General features: G+C 43.2%; 1 protein-coding gene across 3 annotated transcripts in view; it reads left to right on the forward strand.

Moving 5' to 3' along the window:
• Nucleotides 1–18,997, forward strand: part of egr3 (early growth response 3) — a 39,525-nt gene that overhangs the window by 5,644 nt on the left and 14,884 nt on the right. For all 3 annotated transcript variants that reach the window (XM_061279539.1, XM_061279541.1, XM_061279540.1), the window contains exon 4: nt 8,765–8,863. The gene's annotated coding sequence lies outside the window, so the exon portion shown is untranslated. The remainder of the gene's footprint in view (nt 1–8,764; nt 8,864–18,997) is intronic.

Below are 18,997 nucleotides of genomic sequence, written 5' to 3' on the forward strand. Positions count from 1 at the left end.
AATCTTCTTAACATATTAAAGTGATCTTTTTCTGGAGTGGCTGAAGCTGGAGACGCTCAGCACACCTTACGGCGCTAAGACCTTCGAGGCATTGTGGACGTCTAAGAGGGAGGTGGGCACAAGTCAACATGCTTCCACGGAGCTGTGCCTGCTGTGAGGCCATTTCAGTTTGATAATAGATATATATATAATTTTTATTTTTCCCAGTCATTAGTCCAACTGTTGCACGCAGTCAGTGTTCTCAGGTTGGGCTCTGCCAGCACTGCCCACACTGTGGTGTGGAGGTTTTGGAGCTGAAACCAAAGCTCACAGAGTAGGTGTTTGCAGGATGCAAAGCTTTCGCTTTCTTTCAGGGAATGTCAGGAGAGCTATCGATAACGAGCGATGACATATTGTCGCTGGATGACATTGCTGGAGATTAGGTTTTTTTCGGGGGGGGGGATACTCGAGATGATGCCGTTAACCTTTTCTTTTGCAGTGATGCAAATTTGCATATCCGCAGTGACGTTTGCAATAAGTTTTCCGTTCTGTGCAATTTCAGTGAGCAAGCAGCTCAAAGGTCCCGGTCAAATTCGAATGCAGCTCCAGTCCTTATTTGCCCTGGGGGATGATGATGTGTCGCATCGGGTGAAGTGAAGTTTACATGTGGAGACGTTCATTGTGGCTGAAGGTCTGACATGGTATTTAGCCTCATGTCTGTCTGTGTTAAAGTGTGCATGATGGCGCTCCATTAAATTGTGACAATAGTTCACGCCAAGTACAGTTATTAATTCATCGGAATTAGTTTTGTGTTTACTTTTTTACGGCCAACATTAGTTTAGAATATAAGAAGTCAAAAAAAAAATTGTTAGCACAGCCCATCAAAAGTCACCAATTTCAACTTGTGTCTCTTTCCATATATGGAATGTTTTTTCACTTGGAGCAAACCAGACGTGCTGGCTTCTTTTCATGTCGCAGCCAATAGAAGAAATTGATTGGAACTGGGTGGCTTAGGACTGGATTTCCCTCAACCGTCATATTTTTCCTTAACAACGACAGATTCATTTTGTTGTCCAAATCCTTTCGAGTGGTGCTGCAGGTTTTTTTTTTTTTTTTCCCCCCCCTTCCTTAAGTGAAAAGTTGATATTGTTGTCGAGAGGTAGAAAGGACTTTTTTCATGTGTGCGGGAATGTAGATTTCTTCCCCGCGTGAAATCCTAATTGTGCCTCGGAGGCCTGCGAGGCTATCTGTGCTCGGCTCAGCTCAACAGGATTTGTGTATGTGCGCGCGAGTGTGTGTGTTTGTGCGCCAGTGTGTGTGTGTCAGAATGTGTACATCTGCTTCAGTGTGCATATAACCCCTTTCATTGCACAAGATGCAGATTTTTTTTTTTTTTTTATAAATTGTATACCTTTGCCGATAGGCTGATCCTGTGCATCCGTACTTTGATTTTTCTTTTTTGTCAAAGGCATTAAAAGTTTGGATTTTTTTTTTTTTTATCACTTAATATACACGAGATCCATATTTCACGACAAGCTTTTACGGTCGATCTTATCGATAACGTGAGTTCATAGTGGTAGGTTAAGAAAACAACAACATATTGGGTCCCAACGATCTCCGTTTGGGTTATTTCTTGAATTATTGCTGTACATTTATGCAAATCCAGGATCAAATCCTGTCTGCCTGCAGCAACATATCTTGTGGGATGCGAGAAAGGCAGGTTGCGCTTGACAGTCAAAAAGGAATTGCGACGACATATATGCCAAGATTATTGCTGTAGTCATTAATTGTTGCTTGAAAGGGGATTAGGATTACCACCACTACTATAGAACACTCCCAACACCTGTCCCTCCTTAGATCTAACCACATTACATGTATTTTTTTTTCTTTTTCTTATTTCGGTATCAGTTCAAGTTGGCAAAATAAGAGGCTGATTTATTCAAATGAATCATCGTCGCTGGAAATGATTCAATATGTGCCACATTCAAATGGCTGATATATTATTCCCTTGGGGAGAGGCAAAGATGGAGGTTTTATTTGTGCCGTCTTTATCAGCGTGTCAAGCGGAAAGGCTGAGCTTGTTCTCCGTGAATGGACGAGCCCTTGAACCATAAACCTGTACCTCCTCTGATAACACTTTCTGCATTGTGATTATAAATGCCATTCTCCGTAATGTCCTCTGTGACAGCGCTAAATGGAACAACAACCACAAAATGATTTGTCAGATGTTTTTGATTTTTTTTTTTTTTTTTTAAATATATATTTTGGGGGGATTCTAACACTAAAGCTTGTCAGTCCGGCATGCACTATGCATTTAAAAAGACATATTGGGGGACTTCAAAGAACATTTTTTCGATCTATCATTTCGTTTTCTTTTTACACCCGAGGGTTTTCTATTTGTGTTATTCACAAGCTTTTAAAAAAAAAGAAAAATTGTCACTATATGAATGGACAACTTGCTATGATTTATTATTCTGTTGGTGTATAAATGGCAACAGGTGATGAGTTTGATCTCCAACTTTTTTTTTTTTTTTTTAAATGTGAATTTGTTCAATCGATGGTCCCCCTGCCGTCTGTTTGCAGCGTCCCCTAAGAGTGTTCCCTGAATTACTCAGAGCCCAAGTGATGACATGGCCCTGATTGTCAGACGGGTGGGCTGGTGACACTGGAACACAGACGGTGCTTGTCTGTTTGAAAGCTTCTCTTTCAAGCTTCCAAGCGGTCCGAACGTCTCCCCAACACCCAGCTTCGCCCACTGAAACCAGACTCTTCCATACTGGAAACTCCGGCCCTGTCAACTGGCAGTCTGGACTCTGTTCAGCTGACACAAGATACCCCCCCCCCCCCTTCCCGTCCTAATAATCACTCGAGTTTGCCACCCCATGTAGATGCCTTTTGGTCGGCATCCATGGATGGCGTCAATAGCATCTTCCTACACAACAGTGACTGCGCGGAGGGCACTAGCAAATGTGGGAATAATTTACACTTTCTCACTGTACTACCATCAGCAACCATAATTAATCATGATAGAAAAAATGTGGAAGCCATCTTGGCTGGTGAAACACACAGTGCCTGTGAACAGCCCCTGACGCCTTGAACCACTCTGAGGGCCAAACACAAATGGGTGTCAAGAGGACGCAGAACTCAACTCGTAGCGAAATTTGGACTGCGCCATGATAAATAATCGTTTTAATCAAATCTTCACTGTCAGAATTTCACGTCATTCATTTTTTGTACATTTGTAAATATCAGCAGTGGGGAAAGAACACAATAAAGAAAACGAATTATTATTCAAATGTGTTGCGCGTAAAAACTTTAACTATTAGTATTAAAAACAAAACAGTTCTTAAATGTTAAACAAAAAGTGCTGACCCTCAAAGTGAAATACAACTGAACTGTACTAATGCAATGATTCTTTCACACACCACTAGAGGGAGCCCATGTACCACTTGTTATTCAGGTTGCAGGTGAGTTGGATCTCATTCCAGCTGACTTTGGGCAAGTATAGCTAAGCGAAAAGTCTTCAATTCATCTAACGGGCACATTTTGGGGAATTTGTGAGGAAACTGAAGCCCACAGAAAAACTCCACAGAGAAAATGCCCCGTAAGTTTTACAACATTAATAAGTTTGTACGACGACTTTCTTTCTAAAGTCAGAAAAAAAGAAAAAAAAAATAGATGTTGATGGAACAGTACACTTTGACTTCATAACATGCTGCTTGCTTGACAGCGTAATTATGGACATGAGTCCAAAACATTATAATTTTCCCTGTTTGAATCTACTGCGTCCTGATCAGCATAACTACCAATACGTGTCAAAAAAAATATGTCGGCCTCATTTAGCATGGCGGGATATGAAATTCACATTCCTGTGCGTTGCCACTTGAGTACCTGTTAGTGGCGTTTACCGTGCTGGAGCGTGTGCAAGGCATTTGCGGGGATTCGCTTTGGCGGCAGTGAGTAGGTGTGGAAAGCATCCACCGGAGAGTGGCGGAAGCCACAGCTAGCAAGATGGCATCCAGGGTGACTAATAAGCTTAACACGAGCACGGCTGTGGTGAAAGAAGTCGTCAGTGTTGAGAGAAATGCAGAAATTGTTCCCGAGGCCTTATACTAATTCCCCTCCCTACCTCCCTCCCTCCCTGAAAAAGCTTCAATCACTCTGTGAAGCATCTTAATGTTAGCTATGCCAGCGCTACTCAGAATGCACAAACAGACGGAATTTATCAAAGTAGTCCGATACTCAACTTTAGATCCACAGTGATATACCGTAAATTCCGGACTATAAGCCGCGACTTTTTTCCAAAATTTTGAACCCTGCGGCTTATAGTCAGGTGCGGTTTATATAAGGATTTTTTTTCGTGATTTTTGTGATGACTTGATCACTTTTATACACTGCGGTATCTTGACGAAAAAAAACAACAAAAATACTATTTTGAAACACTACTATGACTGCTGCTTATTCTGGCTGTGTTGCTTGTGACTATTATGAGCTATAGGAATGCACGCTAGGTGACCTGCGTCAAAGGGCTCTAAACCCTTCGTCACAGGCAATGTTGAGAAAGACATGTTAAAGTATGTTATAACAACTTTAAAAAGGCTTTCTGTGAACGGTCTTTCTTTGTAAAAAAACGCGTGTGCACGTGCGGCTTATAGTCCGGTGCGGCTTATATAAGAAAAAAACTAAAATATCCCCCAATTTTAGCTGGTGCGGCTTATAGTCCGGTGCGGCTTATAGTCCGGAATTTACGGTAATTGATTTATTTTTTTGACGACAACGTCGACGCCTCGCGCGTTGTGAGTATGAGCGATTGAATGATTCGTGATTCCTCTTGAACCGCCGCCTCCTCCGAATTCACCGCTGCGCTCGGCTAATATAGCGCGAGGGAGTCTATTAGCGCTGTTGTTTTGGGCCCCACGTTTTATGTCAACATGTGACTTTCCCTTGACCATGTGGCTCTTCCAAAGTGTGGATTTCGAAGCCACTTCACGCTCCGCTCCTGTGTAGGAGGCAGGCTGAGTTTAAAAATAGGCAGGTTTGTAGGTAGCGAGCAAGCCGTGCCGTGCCGTGCCGTGCCGTGCCGTGCCGCACGAGGCACTTAAGGAACATGCTGATGTTTGTTCTCTTTGCGTACGAGTTGTGTCAATACTCGGGTTTAAGAGGTTCGAATCCCATATTGACAATCATTTAGCAAAAGGGATGATCAATCAGCATGATCTTTTAGGGCAGAGAAATGCCATCGCTTCAATTTCAAGCCAAGTCCAAAAGCGTTCTTAATGAAAACGAGGAGCGTCTCACCCGTAAGGTGACTGAGTGACCTCTTCCATTTCCGTTTCATCTTTTGCCTCTCAGGCCGCATTTTTTGATCGGGATTCAATTACCGCTGCCTGTTTGACCCGTTTGACCAGAACCACCAGGATTAACTCCATCTTGCGACCTCTGCTCTTGCCACCGTCTCCAAAATCAGACGGCAGATCGAGAGCGGCGCCTTGAGATGCTAACGTACGAGTTTTCGAGATACATCATATGAAATACCGTATTACCTACCATCTGGTGTTTTTATGTCAATTTTCTTTCTGTATGACGAGATGGATCTTTCAGCCTCGCTCTAAGCTGCATCAGATGCTTGTTAAGCCTCGGCCGTCTCTTAATCACAACACAGATACCTGTTAATGACCAAACAAGTTCAAATGTTTTTGAGTCTTAAACTGGGATTTCGTCTCGAGCGGTGTGCGTACGGTTAACCATTAAACGAAACGCCGCCGGTTCCGATGTGGACGAGGAGGGAGGATGAAGCAACGGGTGTATTAATAGGCAGCTACACGGACGACACTGTTTGCTGTCGGGTCGGGGATAAAGCGTGAACTTGTAAACTCGCAGAGGGGCCTCCTCCATCCCTCTCCTCGTCTCGCTGCCTCGCTATTGCTCTTCGCGGTGTCATCAGTCGGCAGAACCGGGCTCGATAGCAGAGGCCGTTCTATGAGGGTAGCGATTAGACAACTCTCTGATTCTCATCCCCAGCAGAGTTCACTCAAAGGTAAGCGAGGGGTTTACATCCGGAGCTACTTTGTTCTTTTTTTGTAGTTATTAGTGGCGTCGGGTCATTACGGTGGAGCAATAAAGGCTGCGAAACCAAGAACATATGGATCATCGAGTATAATACGGTGCAACCTTCAGCCACAAAAGAAATTCGAGGGAGTTCAAACCGCCATGTGTAAAGATGAGCCATACGTCGTGGTCAGAACGGATTGACGGCATTGACATTGGTTTCAATGGGGAGAGATGATTTGAGATGAGTGTTTGTTACACATTAGTTGTTCTCGATATGCTATACTTGTGTGATGAAAGGTGAAAAAAATGGGACAATGGAAACATTTCGAATCATTATAATTTGCATTTAAATGTGAAATAGGTTTCAATCGGAAGAAGTTGAAAGTGAACCATTGGTTCCACTGTATTTCACACCTTGGAGCTCTCAAAAGTGCCTGCCTCAACGGGATATTTTTAAGTGATTTAGAGTCGAGAATTTAAGCTCGATAACGGGATAAAGGTCCATCCCGGAGGTGATTAATATGCTTTATTTGCTCATACGCGCAAATCCTCATTTTTTTCACCATGCGGTTTTTTTCTATATGCGGAAGCATATCCTTCACGTTCTTAGGCTAACCTTAGCTCTTACGGGATATGTTTTGGCTGAAATGTTCTTATTTTTATTTTCTTTTTTTCAGCCAGCTGGTCACTTTATGTGCAAGTTGCATCATTGTGTTCCCGACCGGGTCAGTTGTCGCCAATTACGCTTGACAAGGGCGAGTTGTAGGATATAAACAAACTAACATTCACATTATGGCCAATTTAGTCCTCGGTTTACCTCATACGCATACTTTTGGAATGCCAGAAATAGAATACGTGTGCCTTTACAATGCGGATTTGTCATTAGTAACAATAGTGAGAGCAAATGGAGTATTTGTATTTCTTTTTTTAAGTCTGCCCTTGCTCGTACAGTAGCCACCTCTCTCGCTCAAACATATTTGGAGACGACGTTGAGTTGCTTTGAGCCCTGTTATATTATTTCAGATGGCAAAGCATGCATCTGTTTTTCCCTGGAGTCTTTCACACATATCAGTGCGCAATTAATGTGGATTTTGACAGATGGAGAGGAGAAGAAGAAAAAAAAAATGTCCTCGTGTAAGAGAGAGAAGGGTACATGCCACAATGTGTGAAGAGCAAGCACGGAGGGATCCTCTCTTATATTTCCGCCGCCCGTGCCAGATGGACGGGGCGAAATTCTAACAGGTAGAAATTCAACAACCTAACGTGCCCAGAAAGCATCAGGAATGAGTTGTCAAAACAATTCCAAGTCTTCTAAATTTAGCTTTAAGAAACACCTTGATGAATGTTCATCAACTATGGCCATTTCTTTGAATGATAATTGTGACCGGGAGTCATGTTTAATTCAAAGTGTGTGTTATGAACACATCAGACTTCCCGAAAAAAAAAAAAGTCCATTATCACTTTGCCCGGTAGCAAACGCGTACAAATGAGGATTACAGAACTGGTGAGAAGGCAACAGGTCATGGTTGCTAAGCCGCCCGGGGGGGTCACTCATATGGAGTCACTTTTGACAGGCTGTGGAGGAGGCTCCATTGTTGCCCGTCTGTCTGCATGTTACCTGCAGGCGCTATCGTTGAGACGACGGTATTATCCTATTATTAGGCTTAGTTGTTTACGCTTATTACCGCTTGTCAGGTAGGCAGAGAATCTGGCTCAAAAATGAGCATTTCGGGGGAAAAAAAATGCTTGACTGCTGTTTGAGCATAGGCTACTACATTGGATTTGGATTAATTCTGAGAATGCCTCCATAAAACACAACAAACGGGGAATTTAACTTCTTGTTGACACAAACAGATCATTTTTTTATTTTATTTTTTTCCAGAGCATCATTGAGAGAAGCAGCCGCGATTAATATATCGGTTTCCTAGAGGAAGTGAACATTTATAAAAAAAAAAACTATCATATGGTCTGGCAGCTTTTGGGCGTAGGACCAGAGATGACAAATGTGCTCTTGCAATAATTCAATCTGTTCGCATAAGTCTGTAACTTTTAGGGACAGACAGAATGAAAATGTTCTGGCAATTAGGCGGCCAAATCAGCGTCCAATAAGTGTGATCAAGTGTCAGTTGAGATGCTGCTTTTCTCACTTTATCCAATGACAGATTGAGGGGTATTAAGATAGTTGGTAAGTGGCAGGAAGTTAACTGTGATCATTCGAACGACAAGGATTTGGCTTTATCAGATTTGGAATTGGCGGAATAGTTGGGTTGCCAAGCTGAGCCATGCCAAGTTTGGGAAGACGGCGCAACCTCGAAAGCTGAATGACTCAAAAGTGGAACAATTTGGAGTGTCACCCTGAAAAACATATCTTTGTTTGTTTTTGGTCGAGGTGTTGACAAAGAAAAAAAGTGTAACTAAGGATTGGGCAAATGCCAATACTCGTTTCTACGTATCGGATACTTACGACGGCAGCCGATACCAGTCACCGAAACTAAGGCGCCAATTTGTGGGAGTAACCGAAACTGATGTGACAAGTGTAAACTCAGCCCAAGAGTGAATCGGGAAATCACATTGGTATTATTCTCTCATCATTCAGTAGCACAGATGCTGATGTTGCAATAAAAGAAGGTATTCATTTCAAATGGGAGTAACTTTTAATCTGAAATATATTACTTTTTGTAAGTAACTTGTCCAACGCATGATGATGATGAAGTGGCGCTTTTGTTGTTGGCAGGGTGAGAAGTACCTTCTGATGATGGTTGATCCTGACGCTCCAAGTCACGCTTCACCGACTATGGCTCACTGGAGGCACTGGTTGGTCACAGATGTTGAGGTAATTTTTTGTTTTTTTGAGTTCTCACACTTTGACCACGTGATCGGACATTCATTTATTTATTTATTTACCGTAATTTTCGGACTATAAGTCGTACCGGGGTATAAGTCGCACCAGCCGTAAAAGGCCCAAAAAAGTGAGAAAAAAAAACATATATATGTATATAAGTCGCTCCTGAGTATAAGTCGCCCCCCCCACCCAAACTATGGGAAAAAAACACGACTTATAGTCCGAAAATTACGGTATTTGTTTATTTATTTATTTTATTTTATTGTGTGTTTTGATCATTCCCCCCCCCCGACTGGCATTTGAATGCGCGCCGGGGCCGAAAAATGACAAATGGTCCCGAGGCTCAACTTGATGAAAAGAGGATGCCAAGTTGCGAACAAATTTTGGTTTGGTGTATCCGCGGCAATAAACGCCTGTGACAAAAGTGTGGGAGTAAGTCTTTGGAAATGGCTGTGAAGTTTGCAAGGGCCTGTCAGCAACAATTTCCCTTTCGCTGCACACGGCCCGAGACGTGTCAACGCAGGCGTGCGAGACTGCGATTGAGGAAAGCGGCATGCGAGGCGAGGCGAGGCGCACACTCGTTCTCCCGTAGAGCTCCTCCACCAGCCCCCCACCCTTCCCTCCAGTGGAGAGATTTTGGCACAGTGTCCTCCCTTCATCTGTTCCCCCAGGCAGAACTGCTCCCCCGATGATCCACACTTCTCCATATTTTACACCCCCAAAAATGGGCACGGCTCCGATCCCCTTTTTCCTCTTCCTATTTCGCTCCTTTTTCATACATTTGTTTTTGTGTCTTCACATTGCAAATGCGTGTTGAGTTGCCGATTGCGTCCAATATTTGTCGACTTTTTTTCCTTTCTTTCTTAAATCCTAAGCGAACCGGGAGACGATCGACTCCATAGATTAAGACGAGTGGTCTGAAAAGCAAGACGCACAAAGGCGCTCGGGCTGCTTTCATTCCACTTCAGACGCCGTCGCTCCACGCTAAATATATGCATCATTGATTCAAAAAATCCAAACGTAATGCCGTTCGGCTTCAATAGCGAGCGCGCTTATGATTTATAGAGCTGCCCTTGTGCTTGATTTGAAGCCTGCAAAGAATAACCTTGGTTCATTGATGGACAAAAAAAATATGCACCTTTTAAGCGTCACCTTGGCTATTAGCTTAAGCACGTGCAACTAAACAAAGTGCCCAGACAGACAGACGAGAGCGACGTGGTCTTTGTAACAATTGACTTCCGTGTCACTTGTGTGGGTGTTGACCCGCGCTGCCCATGCGGGGCTCGGCCACTTTGACGGCGCGCTTGGTGACTGCTGTTTGGTCAGGAAGGTTAATGAGCCTTTTGAGTGATGCTAACCACTAGTGGGAGGTGTTTAATTGACCAGTGTCACTCTGACATCGCACAACATCAGGTTTGGCATGTAATCGCCCCCCCCCCCCTCACCCAAAGTGTGCACGGGATTCTATTTCACACTGATGGCTCTCTTAATAAATAAGTCAAGCGAAAAGAGATAGATGCAGCATTATGTCAAGATCACGCTGGTGGAGGAAAAAAATATATATATATTATCAACTGGTAATAAAAATGAGCATTTAGCTAATTCAGGTGTCTTTACATTTTTTTTTTAAATAAATTATATTACCACTGGTAATGAAAATGAGCATTTAGCTAATTCAGGTGTCTTTACATTTTTTATTTTATTTTATTTTTTAAATAAATTATATTACCACTGGTAATGAAAATGAGCATTTAGCTAATTCAGGTGTCTTTACATTTTTATTTTTTTTAATAAATTATATTACTTATAATCTTAATTATAAATTAAGATATTATAATTATAAATTAATATAAAGTAATTATATTACTTATAATTACTTAAAATTTGGGGCATTTGGTCCTGCCCCAAATTATATTACCACTGGTAATGAAAATGAGCATTTAGCTAATTCAGGTTTCTTTACTTTTTAACTTAATTTTATTTTTTTTTAAATAGCAAAATTGAGTTGCCTTTGTTACCTGCATTCTACAGTAGATACATTCATCAGTCCAAGGTCACATCATCTTGCAGTACTTTGTAGATGTTGCCATAATTAATGGCTATTCCTTATCCATAGCTCCAGTTATGAAGGGTAAAGATTTTCTTAATTCAGCCCGGTATGAATTGAGGTCAACAGGCCCTCATTAGAGGCAAAGGGAGCAGAACAAGGACAATGGGTTTACCTGGCTCTGACTTCATGCTCACCTTGAAAGTTCAAATAAAAGGAACAGCTCCATTTTTACAAAACGGAAAGAATATACGCTGGGACGTGGATATTCAAAAGCTTTCTCAATAAATGGAGTGATGGATGTTGTCAAAGCCATTTCAAATGCAGAGTACACATTTTCCCCATCAATTTATGGTTAATTACCAAAATAAGCATCAACAGATTGTCTTGCTCTCTTAAGCGAGAAATCCAGATTGTCCCCCCCCCCCCCCCTCCCTCCCTCCCTCCCCCTCACTGGCCTTCCACACTCTAAATCAATGCAGATGTTCCAGCATGTCTCACAGCGATAATTACTCTAACAAGTAAATCATTAGTTTCGGAATAGACGCAGCTTATGCGCACATACAGAACTTGCCGTTACTCGGTCTTGTTAATACTCTCCTGATCATTTTCAGCGGCTTGTGAGTCAAAAGTGATGCAATATGAACTGCGCTTCACTTAATGCTCTTTCTCGCTCCAAGGTGTTCATTATCGCTGTCAAATCCTCTTTAAGAAGGATGCGGAGCCTGAGGTTTTTCATGGATTTCAAGTTAGCATTAGGATAATGACTCAAATTTATGCAAGTGAGCTCCCCCCCCCACCCCCTCTCCCCTGCCCCGTTCATTTTTTGGGGCAAAAGAATTCCTCGAAAATTCATTAGCACGCAATTGAATTCACTTCTTGTAGCACTTTGTCTTTGTGGCTGTTTGAAGACAGCTGGACAGTTTCATGGCGAAGCATGCTGTGCTCATTAATATGGCGCATGAGGGATATGCATGCTTTAACATGCATCTCTCTTGTACGGGCTCCCGGGGGAGCGACAGAGCCTGTGTTCTGCTGCTGGTCAGGCAAACAGTGAAGTATTGTGATTGTCTCAGACCAGCTGGCTTGGTGTTTGGGAATTGGGAGGCCTGCAGAGATCATCTGCTCCACACCTCAAGATGTCCTTAAAATGCAAACTATTAGGCGTGTTGCTATTTTATTCACCGTTTTGCTATGCGGCGCAAAATCAAATAGATCACGGAGATGAGGGCTTTTTACGTGTCGCTCACCGGAACCTTTAGAGTCGAACGCAATCTCAGCTCGGTGATGATGGATGATTTCCAAGTTGCTCTAATTTTGTAAAAGAATAAATAAAATAAATTCCCTCCCCGAGCAAATCATAGAAAATGAATTCATCCTCAATGATTATTTGAGCAATCTCATTCATTTTGTCTTAAGGTCTGCTAGCTTAATGCTAACATAGAACAAAGCTAGCATCAATGTCTCTGTACCGTAATTTTCGGATTATAAATTGCGTTTTTTTTCATAGTTTGGGTGGGGGGGGCGATTTATACTCAGGAGCGACTTATATACATATATATGGGGGGTTTTTTCACGTTTTGGGGCATTTTATGGCTGGTGCGACTTATACTCCGGTGCGACTTGTACTCCGAAAATTACGGTAATTATGAAACGTTTACATTGACACACAAATAATGGTGAGCGGTCCTGCCACCTAGTGGCATTTTAACGCAGTAGCATGATTAAACGTATGTCACAGCGAGTTATGTTTTGCGTTCTAGGGTTCTCATCGCACTTTTGCTATTTGCCAGCTTTGGTGCCATTTTGCGGTGGTACCGCAACAAAAAGCAAGCTTAGCATAACATCATGTAGCCTATCTGTATTCTACTCCATGCAAGATTTGATTTTTGGCTAACAGTATAAAAGTATAGAGCGGGCTACGCCTTTTTTTCTTTCCAATCTTTTGGGGAGATACATCCGAGGAGAATGAAGACAACATGAGCAAATAACAGCATTGGACTTTAAGTTTATTTGACAGACAGCAGTCTCCCCATAAGGTAGAACTTCCCGAAGGCAAGCCAAACCATTGTGAGAACAAAGAGCCAATGATATTATTCATAATTAAACTCTTATTGTGCATTCCGCACGCTATTTCCATTTTCCGTTGCCGATTCCCCCACCAAGCGGCTTTGCCACTTTGCACCTGGCGCTGGGAACATCTGCGCGGTGCCTGGCTGCGCAGATCGGTGCAGGTAGAGGAGCACGCCGTCGCCCGGCTAATGATGAGAGTGTCTGCCCTCTCAAGCTGCTGCTTCACGCTACTCGTACGCCCAGGGAAACAGATTTACAAAACATATGCGCTGTGTTTTTAATCCAGTTGAGCACTTCATTTCCCGGCAAACACAAATAACCTTACGGGACATCCATATATTATCACAAGGGGGTGGGCGCGAAGGAATTGAACAATTTTCTTTTTGTTTGTTTCTTCCAAACTTGCCAAATATGCTCCTAACCGATGTGCACTTTTTTCTTGTGTGTACTTTTGTAAACTTTGTTACACAGCAGCGCAACTTATATTGTACACCGGGATTTCGATCCAAGCCACGGGTGTCAAACTGGAGGCCCGGGGGCCCGCCAGATGATTTTATGCGGCAAATTGTGCATCCAATTCACGTGTCGATACTAAAACAACAAATTGTCTTCACTTTGAAAAAAAAATAGAGATTTCGCGAGCAGCTTTTATGACAATTCTTCTTTTGAAGAGTTTTTACTGGTCTCTGATTTGAAAACTTGTGTAGCCAGTATATGAGGCGTTTCTTTGGCTTGACGGTCATAGTGTGATCTATCGTTTTTTGTCGTGTAATGACAAAAGAAAAGTAAAAAGTCGACGTCCCCCCTCCAAAAAACAATACATTGACAGTGATCCTGCAAGATTTGCAGCCGTAATCATTTTTCCACCCAAATTTTGGTCCGTTTCCAAATGCTATGACCGCTGGGATGTTAAAATGTAAAAGTTCCCCTGATGAACATGAACAACAATCGTCCTTAACATAGCGGGCCCAGCTGGAGATGCTTAACAGCCGCTCGTGGCGCTCGTCCTATTGTCAGCTGCAGCCAAACTCCAGTAAATGTCAGAGGTGCTACCACGTGAAGTTCATGACTCAGCCCTCCAATGCTTGATGAGCACACTGCTGATGAACGGCATGGGAAAAAAAGAAGGACAAATAAATCACAAAACGGAAATATTAAAACGTGCTCAAATCTCCACCAAAGACATCCTTCCCCAACCTTCTCTACTGCCCCACCTAGAACTTGTCCCGGCCCCTCTTACACTTAACTCATTCCCTACCGTTGACGGATATAGACGTCCATTTTAACCGGGACGGCAGTAAATGAGTTAATAACAAACACGTTTCTCTCTAGTGTGGGCTGACGCTCTCACTGTTCTCCGCCACCTAAAGGGAGAATTACATAAGAATCCCGCGCCCAATCATCAGCTCCATCCTCCGTCCACACGCAAATACTGTCGACCCTCTCGAAGCGGACTTTGTTCAGATTCCGTTTCGACATTTAAAGCCAAAAAGATTGCGTCGCTATATGAACAAATATGCCTATCCAGATGACTCCAAGAAAACCAGGACAACCTCAAAAGCCCTCTTGGAACGCTTCCGTCACACTCGATGTATATATTTGTTATTTTTAGAGCCGATTGGACGTGCTCCACGCAAACGCAGTTAAACGCCGGTCGCTCGGCGCACATAAAGACACTTCTCTTAATATGAGCCCCTTTTCTTCACACCCACCAGCATTGTGCATCAAATCCTGTTTTTTTTTCCTGAAACGATTTCCAGTCGCAGCAGCCGCAGACAATGTTCCCCCTCACAAGCTGTCGTCTTTGTCGTATGCCCCCCACCCCGCCCACCCCACCCCGAGTCAAAAGCAGTATCTCTGGCGCTGGGCCCTGGATAGGATTTGATATTTCAAGGTGGAGTACGTGTTTGTCAATCGCTGCTTACCTTTCCACTTGTAACTTGTCTTTTTTGACATGGAAGGAAAAAAAAAAAATCCCTGCATGGGATCCGGAGGGGCGTACACAAGCATAAATGTCACCGTTAGTGGGGGGTCGTCTAGGCCTTGGCTTCCACGTAGTTGTGTCTTTCCGAGTCCGTTGAAGGGGAGGGAGGGAGGCATGCTGATAAAAACAACTCACTAATAATTATGCTCTCCTAGAATAGCCCTTATGTAAGTATATGGCATGCTTGCCAGTTAATAATTGTACACAAAAAACAAAGATTTGACAAAGGACCTCACACAGCCAATGTATTTTGGCATTGTAATTAAATATGACAGCTATGAATGGCAACGTTGGCACATGTTAGAGCGGCCTGTCTCATTTCAAAAGTTAGCAACTGAGTCATTACGAACGTGCGCTATGATTGGATTTTTAATGTTTCGATCCTTGACGATTCAATTGATCGTCTGATTTGATTGGTTATCAATCCAAGCAAAGTAGCCGATCGGTCGCTTTGGGTTATTTTCGACTTGGGATGTTCGATGGCACTTTTTCAGACTGATACCGATACCACAAGTACTGTATTTTCCGCCCTATAAGGCGCACCTAAAAACCTAAATTTTTCTCAAAAACCAACAGTGCGCCTTATAGCCCAGTGCGCCTTATATATGGACCAAATTCCTAAATTTAAACTGGCCCAAAGCATTGTGTCATGAAATCAATCATAAGTGGCCCGCTGAAGACTATGAATCATGACTTAAAAAGACTATGGATCATTATTTTATGATTATAAAGTAATTTGTTTCCGTCTGAAGTTGAAATAAAAAAGATAAAATGGAGAATGATTTGATTTGGATTCAAAATCTGACATGATGCATTAATGGTGCGCCTTATAGTCCGGTGCGCCTTATATAAGGATAAAGTTTTAAAATGGGCCATTCATTGAAGGTCAAGTCAAGTCAAGTCAAGTTTATTTGTATAGCCCTAAATCACAAGCAGTCTCAAAGGGCTTCACATAGACAGAAATTGACAATTATTCTCAAAGCATCCCCTGATCTTAAGCTCCCAAAAGGGCAAGGAAAAACTTAAAAACCCCTAAGGTGCGCCTTATAGTCCGGTGCGCCTTATAGGCCGGAAAATACGGTACTTTTGATACATTGAAATGATCTGTCATTGTTTTACGATCCCCAAAATGGCGATTTTCTATCCTTCTCATTTCTAGCTTCTGATGGTAAATGTATCGATAAGAGATAAGGCAGGTATCGGCCCTGATAGTTGGTATCGGTACTCAACTGTTTTTCGGTGTTGGAAACAGCTTTTGATTTAACGCTGGCAATTATACAGCTATTTCTGAATAATTAGCGTCGTTCTCTTGCTGAGGTTTTTTTTTTCCTACGTACTATTTGCTGAGTTTATTGATACGCTGTTGGACTAACAACCATACATCTTCGGAGACCTCTGATCTACGCTATTGACCGTTATCATCGCCAAGAGGTTTGTTGCAATGTGGTATTTTTATGCTACACTTGCTAGAAGAAAGCGGTTTACATTCCAGGGTGATGTATAGTTCACTTGGCTCTGCGGCGTATTCCGCCGCGCTGTATAGATTTCTTTCAGCTAACGAAATTAAAAAGACGGCAGCGTGCGTGTGTGTGTGTGTGTGTTTGTGGTGTGCCTTCCAGCAACACGATTTGCCTGCGAGTTCACGATATGGGTTGAGAGGGGAGTTCCTTTGGGGGGGGGGGGATTAAATAGCTCTCTCCTTCCCTTCCTTCTTTCCTTCCCTCCTCCGTAGTTACAGTACACAAAGTGCTTGCAGGTCTACGCGGTGTTCTCACCGCATGTTTGCCGTACTGCCGCTCACAGGTAACAATAAGCCAAGGTCAAAGGTTAAGAGGGATTGCCGAGCATTCTCCGGCAAACATTATGCACGCGGGCGAGACGGAGCGGCGCTCGGTTGTAGTAGCCCTGGGAGAGAGAAGGAGAGATCGGGCTGGGCAGGTATGCAAGGTTAGGACAGTTTTACCCTTTCTGTACTTTTGCAGAAAATTCCAATTGAGTAACTCCAAGTTACAACCTAATCACCTAGAGCTAAAAATGTGGATACTAAAATGATAGTTTTCTTTTAAAATGAAATGTTATAGAAGTCCACAATTTCCATACATTAAGAGAAGCAGGTCACTTTACATTTTGCGGTATACGCCCCCCCCCCCTAGGAATAAATAATGAAGACGCATTTTTGCCTGAAATGTTCCACGCAAACAATTATGCACTTAGTTTCTTCCAGCAAATGCATTCCACGTGATTGTTTTTGCCTCCCGGCAAAAGCACCCGAAAAGACTAAAAACCTTTCATTTGGGAAAAGGCCGCTATTGGTCACCGTCAATAAAAGCATAAAAGCATTTATTTCCCACGTTTGTCAAATTAACAGCATACTCCATCTCCCATAGGACTTGCAAGGTTCATTAACCTTTCCGTGAAGTGGGACAGGTTTCCAGCGGTTAGCGTAACCTCTGTCTCGCTCCTGCCTCAATTATAATACAAGAATTAAGCACGCGGCCATTCAAAACAGTAATGCCGCCTCTTAAATCCCTTTGTGGCAGCTCTCGCTCGTTAATGACTAAAGACACTGAATGAACTGTGCCGAAATGGCTGCCTGCTCTTAACTGGAGGGATGGATGACTTTACTCTCAATGCGGCTGACTGGATAAACATCATTTCTGATCGTGAAACGAGAGTTCAATAGAAAACGGTAAATGTATTCCTGATTTGAGCAAATATGCTGAAATTAAATCAACTCAATTGTTTTTAAAAATAAATTCCTCAAAGCGTCACGTGGTTTCCGCACTTTTGGCCCGCCCGCCCGCGAATCCAAAGTCAAAAGGATGTACTGACCTTGGGCCAACTTGAGCGGTCAATTACACGCCTGTTGATCACTTTTAATGTCTCAATAATTACATTATTATCCCCCTCCTCCGCATTCTCTGGCTTCTTTTTTTGTCCTCCTCCTCCCCCGTAGTTTAGCCCACAAAAAGTCATTTCATTTGTGTCATGGTTCTCACTCCACTCTAAAGATCTACGCCATTAATAGCCCTCGTTTTCACTCCCACCACGTCGATCAAAAACGGAAATCGGCGCAAGTGGAGCTTTTGAAACAATGTAAAAAAGTTTGTACTTGACGTTGTTTTCGGCTGTTGTCCATTTTGTATCCCCCGTCAAAGCCTTATCATGTTACTGCTTGTTGTTGTAGGCCGGTACGAGCTAAGATTTTTTTTTTCTGTGCCACCCCCGTCAGTGGGAAGTCCTATGGCGGGGGTTGATTTCGAAGAGGGGTGGGGGCCGGTGCATGTCTTGTTTACATGTTGGCCCGCTGGAGCTTCGGGTGGGCAGCTTTGTTCAGAATCCAGGATTCCCTTTAAGTGAGTCATCCTGCCCCCCCTCCAACTCCAAGCCAGCGTTACCTTGGGAACTCAAGCTCGGGCTTCCCCTCAGCTGTACTAAAGTAGAGCCTCATCAGCATCCATACTCTCATTAGCTCTCATGTTGGATGAGATTAGTTTTATTAGCGTACACTCATTTTTGGCCTAACGGGGCAGCGCAGGCCAATCTGCTCTCCGAGGATGAAATGACCAGACCGGCACGGCCATTTTGCCAAGGCGCATTTGTAATGTATGCAAATGAGACGGAATAGATGAGGGCGATAATAGCTTTGGGTGGCTAGTTTCTTCAACTAGCGATTGGACTAATCATGGGCTTCGCCGCTAATGACGAGCTACGTCGCGGTGTGTCAGGCGATGTCGCCCGAGTTCACTTAGTAACCGGACTGTTTATGTTTCCAGTCAGTTCATTAGCGTCGCCAAATGAGTTCCTTGGCTAAAGCCATTAGTCGGACCGGCAATCGTTAAATGGGTTAATTTGTTGATGCATCGATGCAGATCGGGAATGACTCACCCACTGCTTTTCACCCTTGACTGGGGCCAATTCACCCTGCTTAGTTGATGGCCATTTAGTCCGTTTCACCGCATGAAAGCTAATTAGGTGCCGCTTCCACAACGCACCAGCAGATAACATGACGGGCAACCTG

The sequence above is a fragment of the Syngnathus typhle genome, linkage group LG5 (assembly GCF_033458585.1).
Source record: "Syngnathus typhle isolate RoL2023-S1 ecotype Sweden linkage group LG5, RoL_Styp_1.0, whole genome shotgun sequence".
NCBI lineage: Eukaryota > Metazoa > Chordata > Actinopteri > Syngnathiformes > Syngnathidae > Syngnathus > Syngnathus typhle.